Below are 9,472 nucleotides of genomic sequence, written 5' to 3'. Positions count from 1 at the left end.
CAGATTTTTTTGGCAGTCTTGTAGACTATGACCCTGTTTGACATCACAGAATCAAGACTGTTATGCAAAATGTTTCTTACCTTTGCATCTTTCAGCACAACTACTATCTCTTCTGGTGTCCATTCTGTCTTCTCCTTCAGTTGATAGTGTTCAGCAACAGTAGGAGTTGCGGGCACCAGTTTTGTTGGCATGAAGGTCCATCACTGATTATGTCTAGATAATCTGGATATGTAGCTTCCAGGTACATGAGCATCTTCACCTTCCATATTGGATATTCAGTCTTTTTCAGAATGGGAATTTTAAATGATTTCATACTTGTTGAGAGACATGTTTAGATCGTTTCTGATTGTAGATTATCAGTGTGATCTGATACCAACTGTTGCCCGGTAAAGATATAATTATTTAACGGGGGTTGGATACAATTGTATAAATGTTTCGAACAAGTAACAAATTATAACAGCTTTTTATATATCTGATAAAAACTGTTACAAAATCCTCTCAAGAAATACTGATGTTTCTTGAGAGCTGCTAGGTCGAATGATCCTCGAGTGTTATTCACTAAGTGATGACCTAAACGGTGTTTATATACTACACAGCTACAACAGATTAATCTAAGATATGCATTATCAAAACTAACTGAAACTGATACATATCTTAAACTAAACAGATAAAGTCCTATCTCTCAGACGTAATAGATATCTGCTCCTCATTATAAGGAACAGAACAAATCCTCTAATGCTGACTGTCTTCAAATACTGATGTCATACAAATCCTGATGACATATCAAATCCTGACGGTACATCAGAACCTGATGATATCCGAACATCCAGATCCTGAGCTTCTTCTTGATCATTGAGAATTCAATATGTAACATCTCTGTTAGACGCCAGTAAACAAGTGTACTAGCAGGCGTGTCGCCACAGAGGAAACTATAAATAACTAAGTAATGATCCCTCCTGTACCTCCCCTCGTCGCCCACAGAACAAGCTCTTCTGATCGCCACAGAATAATACATTGGTCGCCACAGAGCTTCCTCAACCTCAGCCACTACTTTATTGATTCATTTCAATTAATTTATGTGGTCAATATCTACCCACATATTTGAATTAAATATAAAGACTACACTCAGCAGCAGATCAGATTCAAGCTATTGGATTAAATTATCTTCATCTTCTCCTCCCAAGAGAGGTGGAAATCATAGCAGCAAAGATTTTCAGAGAAGCTCAAGCTTTTTCTATATCCGTTTAACTTCTCACCGGAAGTAACGTTACAATGTCCGATTTAATTCTCGTATATTCATAGGGGCTTTATAATCGTTATCCCCGGGTAATTAAATCCTTAGACAACAAAAGCTAGATCATTTGTATTAGGATTCATTTGTAATCTTTGTAGAAGCTATGAATTTTGTTGTTCTTAGATTGTAGCCGGTTAATTTATTTACCGGAGTGTAGCAACACCCCTCGAGGATTTGTACATGAATATACTTCCCCGAATATCTTGTGCTCCTCGTTTTATCGTGCCAAACACTATTCACCTCAAGAACACGGAACCACTAACCGAGCACTAAATCTATATCCGCTAGAGATTCGATTTTTTTTTTAATTTAGTGATTATCGTATTCATGCCCCCCTTCTAAGATAATTCGGGTACCTAACAATTGGTATCAGAGCAGACTGATTGATATACAAATCAGGATTCTTAAATTAATTTATTTTATTAATTTTTCATTTACATAAATTTATTTTGTAAATTTGATTTAGAATTTTTTTATAAATTTAATTTAAATAGGTTTATTTATGAACATAATTTAAATAAATTTATTTTATAAATTTAATTAAATTAATTTACTACTTAAATTTTAGTAAATCAAAATTTTTAATTTAATTAATTTTTGTTTCATATTTTTAGCTGCCGTCTTTGATTAATTGCTGCCATTTGTACTACGCGGGCTTTAACAGTAGCTTCCAGAATTCATAGAATGAATTCCTCCACATTCATATTGTTTGGTTTATCAAAGAATTGGCAGGTTGCAACTTGCATGTACTTTTGCGCGCGTGGATTTCTTCCTTCTGTCTGTTCAGCGCGTGTTCATAATGGTTCTGGCTACTTTGTCTTTCGTGAAGCACATGCACTCAAGCCACTCTTTTTACAGTCAAGGGAAATCACATGCATGTGTATACTCACTTCTAGCAACCAAGTCCCAAGTATTTGTGACTTAATATCGCACGTTAGAATGAATACAGGGAAAAGACCGAGGTCGCCACAGAAGCCATGGTCGCCATATAGTAAATCTTTTTAAGTAATTGGCTGTCCCTGGTCGCCACGGACAGTAGAGCCTGTAGCTGGTCGTCACAACAAAAACATTGCTCACTCTTTCCCTCTCACCTGTAGTCGCCATACATTTGTAATCTTTTAATTAATTATTTCTGATTTATTTATTTTTTCATAAAATTTAAAATTCGTAATTTAAATTTTTCTTAGATAATAAATTACGTTTTATTTAATTTTTAAGAAAATTTGAAATTCTTGAAAATTAGATTTTACGTAAATATTTATTTTTGATTAATTTATTTTCTAAGAAAATTAAAAATATTGGAAACTTAAATTTATCTTAATTATTAAATTAAGGGTAATCAAGATATTGGTAGACTCAAGATTCCTCCGGGCTTTTAAATTGGATTTTAATCTTTTGAAGGAAACGAAGAGCATGTGCTATTCAGACGGAAAATTCCCGAACACGGAAAGTATAGATAATGGTTTCTTACTCCGATGGAACTGATTTCAAGACTTACAGACGAAAATTGTGGAACTTTCTCAAAGGCTTACTCCATAGGATACCACTAGGTTTTCAGACGCAGGGAATGAATTAAATTTCTACTGGTACAAATTTTCTCGAAGATTTTAAGACAACTCTATGATTCCAAATTATACAATTACACAGTGGTTTGTACCAATGCTACATTTATCCGGGAGTCAATGTGATCATATAGGCAGAAATTGTGGAGGCCAGAGAGAATAGTGGGAACATATAAACATCTCAGTTACATGCAATAAAGTTGAAACCTCATGACATAATGTAAGAGTTACTGATTGCTGAATCAGAAGAAACCCAGGTAGAAGTACTTGATGGACTGGACGTCAGGACAGTGTTTCACTTGTCAGGGAAGTTTAGTCGCATCAGATTTACAAGGAGTACATAAGCTATATTCAAGGATAAAGCCTATCTATTTTGAAGCAGATATTCTTACAGATTCAGTTCAGGAGGTGGTTAAAGACTGAGGTTGGGACATAAACAAGATTTGATAGCTACAGGTTTGACAAGCAATATTTGTCAAGTAACTATAAGGGGTTTTGCTACAGCAGAACAAGAAGCTTGACAAATAAGAATGAGTAGGGATTCAATTGAAGAGTTGAGACAAAGGTGGAATGTTTTCTTAGAAAAGCAGCCAGTCAAAACTTATAGTGCACGGGAAAAGAGTTAGGATTGGAACAGGTGACGGGGATAATGAGATATCTTGCTTTCATAGCAATCTCTGAGATTGATCTAACTCACATATCTCAGGTTCAATTTCTTGAACCACTGCAATATTTTGCTCTCATATTGAATGCTGATAAGATCTTAGTGTTTAAATGTTTAACACTCTCACAAGTAATGTAGCATCACACATAGATAATCTGAACTAGTTCACATAATTATTTTTCTGGTACTAGGATTGATGTTTACCTTGTGCATGTTACTTTAGATTATCTTAAATATGTGTTTGAATATTTGTTGAACATGATTAATTGCTTAGTGGATATATTTTTTTCCAGTTAAGACCTTTGTCTATGTTTATCTTCTGTATCCTATTACAATGTGATTTATTCAAATTGATCTACAATTGTTTGGTAAGATGTATTAGTTTATAATTGGATTGAGATAGCTACTAGATGAGATTCTTTAACAGGATTGGACTAGATAGAATTAGTGACTTATTTGTTAATTCTGTTTATTCCATATCATGCCCGTCTTGCTTAATTTTTATGTGTAATGTTTCTAAATGAATGTCATGAATTCTTAATACAATGCTTGCTTAATTATAGTAAAGCATGTTTAAGGTTACAATAGGGAAAAGACTGTTAGTCCTCCTTATGTAAGGTTGGAACCATTTTTCCCCTAGCCTAGAGACAGATTTGGCAAGGGTATTAAAATGGAGAAAATGGTCAGTCAAAGATAAGAATTAGCATGATAAGGTTGCAGCTGTTGATATCTCTATTTATATTAAAATCTCTAATCCAACGGACCCAAACTGATAAGTTGGGTACCAAGAATTGTTAATCCATTTGCGAGTGCATGACATAACAGGTCAATTGATTCATATGTATTCTTGGTAATTCATACTCAAGGCATATGATCAAAGAAAGAGCCTCACAATCAAATGTGATCACCAAAAGCTATTTCGTCAGTAATCTTTGGAGTGACATGAAATGGTTTCATTACGGGACAAGCTATGCTGAAAAGGGATGTCATCATGGATTCAACAATTGCTATCACTAATAACAACTAATCATTGGAGTCACTAATAATAATTGAAGCATCTTTCTTGCTGGAGAATCAAGGAATAAATCCTCTTATCAGACAATTGCATCGAAGGACAAAATGTCAATTCAAAGAAGGATTAGTGTCTCATCTGAATGTGGGAACCACGGACTTGGGGTGCTACTACGTTTTATGATAAAGATTACGAAAAGAAAATCACCTTGTTAACGGTTGATTCCACGCTCTTCTATTATATTCCCAAATTCCCTTGAGCGAAGTGTGGCCTCCGTCTTCTCAAGTTATCCTCTCTTCTTGCTTCTTGGTGGCTATAATATGTTTTTCACGCAATACCAAGCAAGAAGAGAATAAGAATATATATAGGCTACAATAGGGACCATGGATAATTAGGTTGGGCCTTATAATTACTTCTTGAGCCTAGCCCAATATAATTAAATATTAATTCAATCCACTAAAGAATTAATATTTGCACTACCTTTCCTAATACCGCAATTTAAATAATTAATTCGGTTCCTGTAATAACCCCAATTTTTGGGAAATTTTTGAAACCCTTATGAATAGTGTTTTTGCTGAATGAGAAAACTTTTCATGCCACACTATGTAGGGGTTCTGATATGGATATTCTGAGATTTTATTAGTACTTTATATGGGATATAAGTGTATGTAAAGATCGTCAGAATCCAAATCCGAACACTTTGATTTTTCCCGGAAATCCAATAGATACGGAAAGAATTGAGTATAAGGTAATAGGATAAAAATGATTTAAATTAAAGGATTATAAGAGAGGATCATAAAAGGAATACAATAATTGAGAAAGGTTAAGGGAACCTAAGTAATAAGATCCCGGGTATGATCCCTCAAACGATAAACGAAAACGAAAGTTAAGCGAATCGTATAACAGATCAGCGGTCATTAGGCAAACGATTAGGAAGTTAATCAAGGGGATTAGTGGGGATGATGTCATCCAACCAATAGAAAGAGGACAAGGAGGGGAGGATGACATCATGAGGATGACACGCATGACATGGGAAGGAAGGAGTGTGGTTGAATGAGAACCACACAAATTCAAGGGCAACAAGGTAATTGACTAAATCAAACACAAAACAAAGCACCAAGCCAAGTAAAAATCATTTTCTCAAAATCAAAAAGAACCAAGGCATTGTTCTTCATGCTCTCGGCCAAAACAGAACCAGAACACTAAAACTGCTGTATCTCCTTCATTTCTCACTCAAATCATTGTGTTCTATAGCTCCATTGGAAGGTATTGAGATGGCCTACAACTCTTGTTCGACAAGTCTCGTCCAAATAATCATGGTAAGACCCTCATTTTTAACAGTTCTTTAAAATCGGACTTTTAGAAACTTCAAAGCCTAACTTTGTGTTCTTGATTTCTTTGGAAAGATCAAGCTTGTAGGAGGCTCCCTAAGGCTTCCTAGCAACACTTAACACCTCCCAAGGAAGGTATAAACTTCAAACCCTAGCCTTTACTTTATTTGTTAGTAAGTTTAATGGTTGGTGTTGTGAAATGAGAAGCATGGATTGTGATTATTAGTAGTTTGGTTTGATTTGGAAGTGTTTTGGTAATTGAAGCTTGATTATAGTTCATAGGTCTTGATTGTGGTTGTTTGAGTTGAAAACCTTGGAGATTATGGACTGATATGGTATGGTTTAGGTGAAGTTTTGTTGTATTGATGGTTATGAGTTGGTTGGTGGTTAATTAGAGTAGTTTAAACATTGGTAATCGCGTAAACATAGCCGTCGTAACGTCCGATTTCTTGGACTGTTTTTGTGCATATATTAGGACCCGAGAAACCCCTGCTAGATTATGACCACTGCCATTTTTAGGATAGCTCATGTTACGAGGCTTCGTTTGATATGTAGTTCGTTCGATTCCGATGCACGGTTTAGGAGAACGACCGTTTCAAGTAACGGCGTTTCGCGAACGAAACTTTTCCCCTCGCCTTACTTTGAAACATAGGTTAAAGACCAAAAAGGGTTAATTAATGTATGAAACATTTAATGGTAAGTGTGTTAGGCAGTTGGTAAGACACCTCGCGAAGGAATCGCCTTAAAACTCGTAAAGGTTAAATTATTAAAAAATGGTGGAGCCGAGGGTACTCGAGTGACTTAAGAGAATCAGTAAGCGCAAACAAGCGTTAGAGTCTAAGTTAGTTAAAGTATAGATTTACAAGTGACTTTGGTTTAATTTCCAACTTACTTGTTGCTTATTAGGTTACCAGACTCGTCCCGAGCCATTCGTAACCCCAGTCGCTCATGCAAGTTTTCTACCCGTTATAACTGTTGTTGTGATGAATATATGTATATGCATTATCTTGTGATAGATGCATGTTGGTTAATTAGCAAATGTTTGCGATATATTGAAGCATGCTGATATGGTATATTAATGCAATGCCTGTTTCGTATTCTTGACCTTATATATCTGTTGGTTCAGTTGATAATACCTATGCTAGAGAATAGCGGTAATTTGCATATACCCTTAGTATAAGGGACCCAAAGGTGAAAACATTTCTAAAACCGGGAGTCGAGGATCCCGAGTAGATTTATATATATATTTATTTATATATATATGGTTATAGTTTTCAAAACTATTAATCGAATAAGGTTATTCAGATAACTTTATTTTATTAATGAATATTATCTTGAATATTCATTCGAGGACTTATGACTCCTTTATATTATTTATTGAATATTACTTGGATATTCATTTGAGGATGTATGACTCCCTTATTTTATTTAATGAATATATTTATAATATTCATTCGAGGTATTATGACTCAGCTTATTATTTAATGAATATTATTTCGAATATTCATTCGAGGGCTTATGACTCAGCTTATTTATTTATTGAATATTATTTCGAATATTCATTCGAGGGCTTATGACTCAGCTTATTTTATTTATTGAATTATTTGAATATTTATTTGAGGATCGATGACTCCGATTATTTGCTGAGATTATTCTTTATTTTATTAAAGAATAGGTGTCGATAATCAAACTCACTTTTGATTATTCAAATAAAGATAGTACTTTCGTATAGGTATATCTTTGGATTATTTAATATTCATTTCAAGTATAAGTTTCAAAACTTCTACTTCAGTTATTTTTATAAAGAGTATTCTTTATGGAAATATTATTTAAATAATATATTCAGTATTTTCTAATATATTGAGACTGATTTATTTTGTTAATCACATCACTCCAAACATTCTTAAAAATGTTTTGCGAGTACTTCAAAATGATTTTTAAAGTTAGAGCGGATCCCAAAACTCATTTTTATATTTAAGATCCTCCTTTCGAAGGGGATTTAAATACTCCGCTCAAAACCTGAGGGATCCGGCTCTGTAGTGGTGTTTTATATCGCAACAAGGTTGCTGTTTTGTTAAATGAATCGATTACTTACCCAACACTCGGGAGTAAAATTCTTGGAACAAGTTAATCCATTAACAGGCATCGCCTGGGAAATATCGGTGAGTTCTCCTTTCCAACTAGATACGACTTCTTGGTGGAGCCGTATCAACAAGTTTCTACTTGGGGAAAGGGGGAACGAGCTTTAACTTTTAGATTCATGGATTTCATCTGAACTAGGAGTGGCGTAAGTGGTCGAGTGGCGCCGGCCCAGCCTTATTATATTGGCCAAATGGCCTGGAAGTTCCGCTAAGGCGGTCCATATCCTTAGGAGTTCAGTGTTCGGTTGATAAGTAAATCCGACAGGTTCTCCTCTACATGTAGAAAATGGTGGGGTTGCACTACTACGACTGATCATCGTAAGTGTCTTCCTGGCGCGGCAAAACTCCCGTAATGAGTTCATCATCCATTGGATATTTCTGCACACTACCCACTTCGATAGAAAGGCTACGGTTGGGCGATTGTTGAGTGTTGGCAGGGTCAAGTTTTCAAAATGATGTTTGCATCAAATGAAGTATCTCGTAACTTTATTTTATTTTGATGATATTTTAAAGATTTAATCTATTCAAATCTGGTCTTGTAGTCTCATCTACGTGATGAACTTTTGAAACTAATTATAACTTGAACGGTGGTAGTTCAAGTAGTATTTGGAAAAGATATAAGTATATTGGAGTATCTTGTAACTTCATCTTTTAAACTTATATCTAGTAATGATTATCTTATGCATGACAAAGATTTTCAGAAAAACGTTGAGACAAGGTTAGATATATGAGATCACCTTGCAACGATATTTTTATACAGTTATACACTGGAACTCTGTGTATATTATGCATGGAAGAGGACTTCCAAGATTTTGAAAAGTATATATATATATACTGAATATTTTGCGACTTCATCGCATTAAGATATCAAACTTGGTTCATTTCTTTTGACCAAGACTTTCATGAGTACTATGAGAAGGCTCATATATTGTAATCATTTACATATTATTTTGGTGGGCTTGCTGCTCACCCTTGCTTTATTTCTTCATCACACAACAACAGTTAGGAAAGATGGCCAGACTCCAGCAGACCCAGCGCAAGCGCGTGGGAAGCGTCCCGCGTCTTCCCGTGTTGTAGCTGCTATAGCTGCAGAGGTAGATCTATTGTAGATCAGACCATCTACTTTTGAGAATCAATTATGTATAATTATAACTTGTGGCAGATAATGGCAATTAACTGTAAATTTATCAAGTAATCATTTTGGGTTGTAATAACTTTTAAATTGTGGATTCAAAGACTTGTACTTATTTAAATTTCATCTCTGAGACTATAACGGGTTGTGGTGTGTGTTAGTGTGGGGTCACAGCATAAGGTTATTTTTATTAATTAAGTGAAGTGATATTGTGGAAAGAAAGACCGTGACGACCCGGATCCCCGACCCCGGATCTGGGGGTGTTACAGAAATGGTATCAGAGCTAAGCGTTATAAACCTCAGAGATGATGGGACGTTAAGATAATAAGTTCACTA

Source organism: Apium graveolens, unplaced genomic scaffold (assembly GCF_009905375.1).
Source record: "Apium graveolens cultivar Ventura unplaced genomic scaffold, ASM990537v1 ctg7264, whole genome shotgun sequence".
Classification (NCBI taxonomy): Eukaryota; Viridiplantae; Streptophyta; class Magnoliopsida; order Apiales; family Apiaceae; genus Apium; species Apium graveolens.
This window is presented reverse-complemented; position numbering follows the sequence as displayed.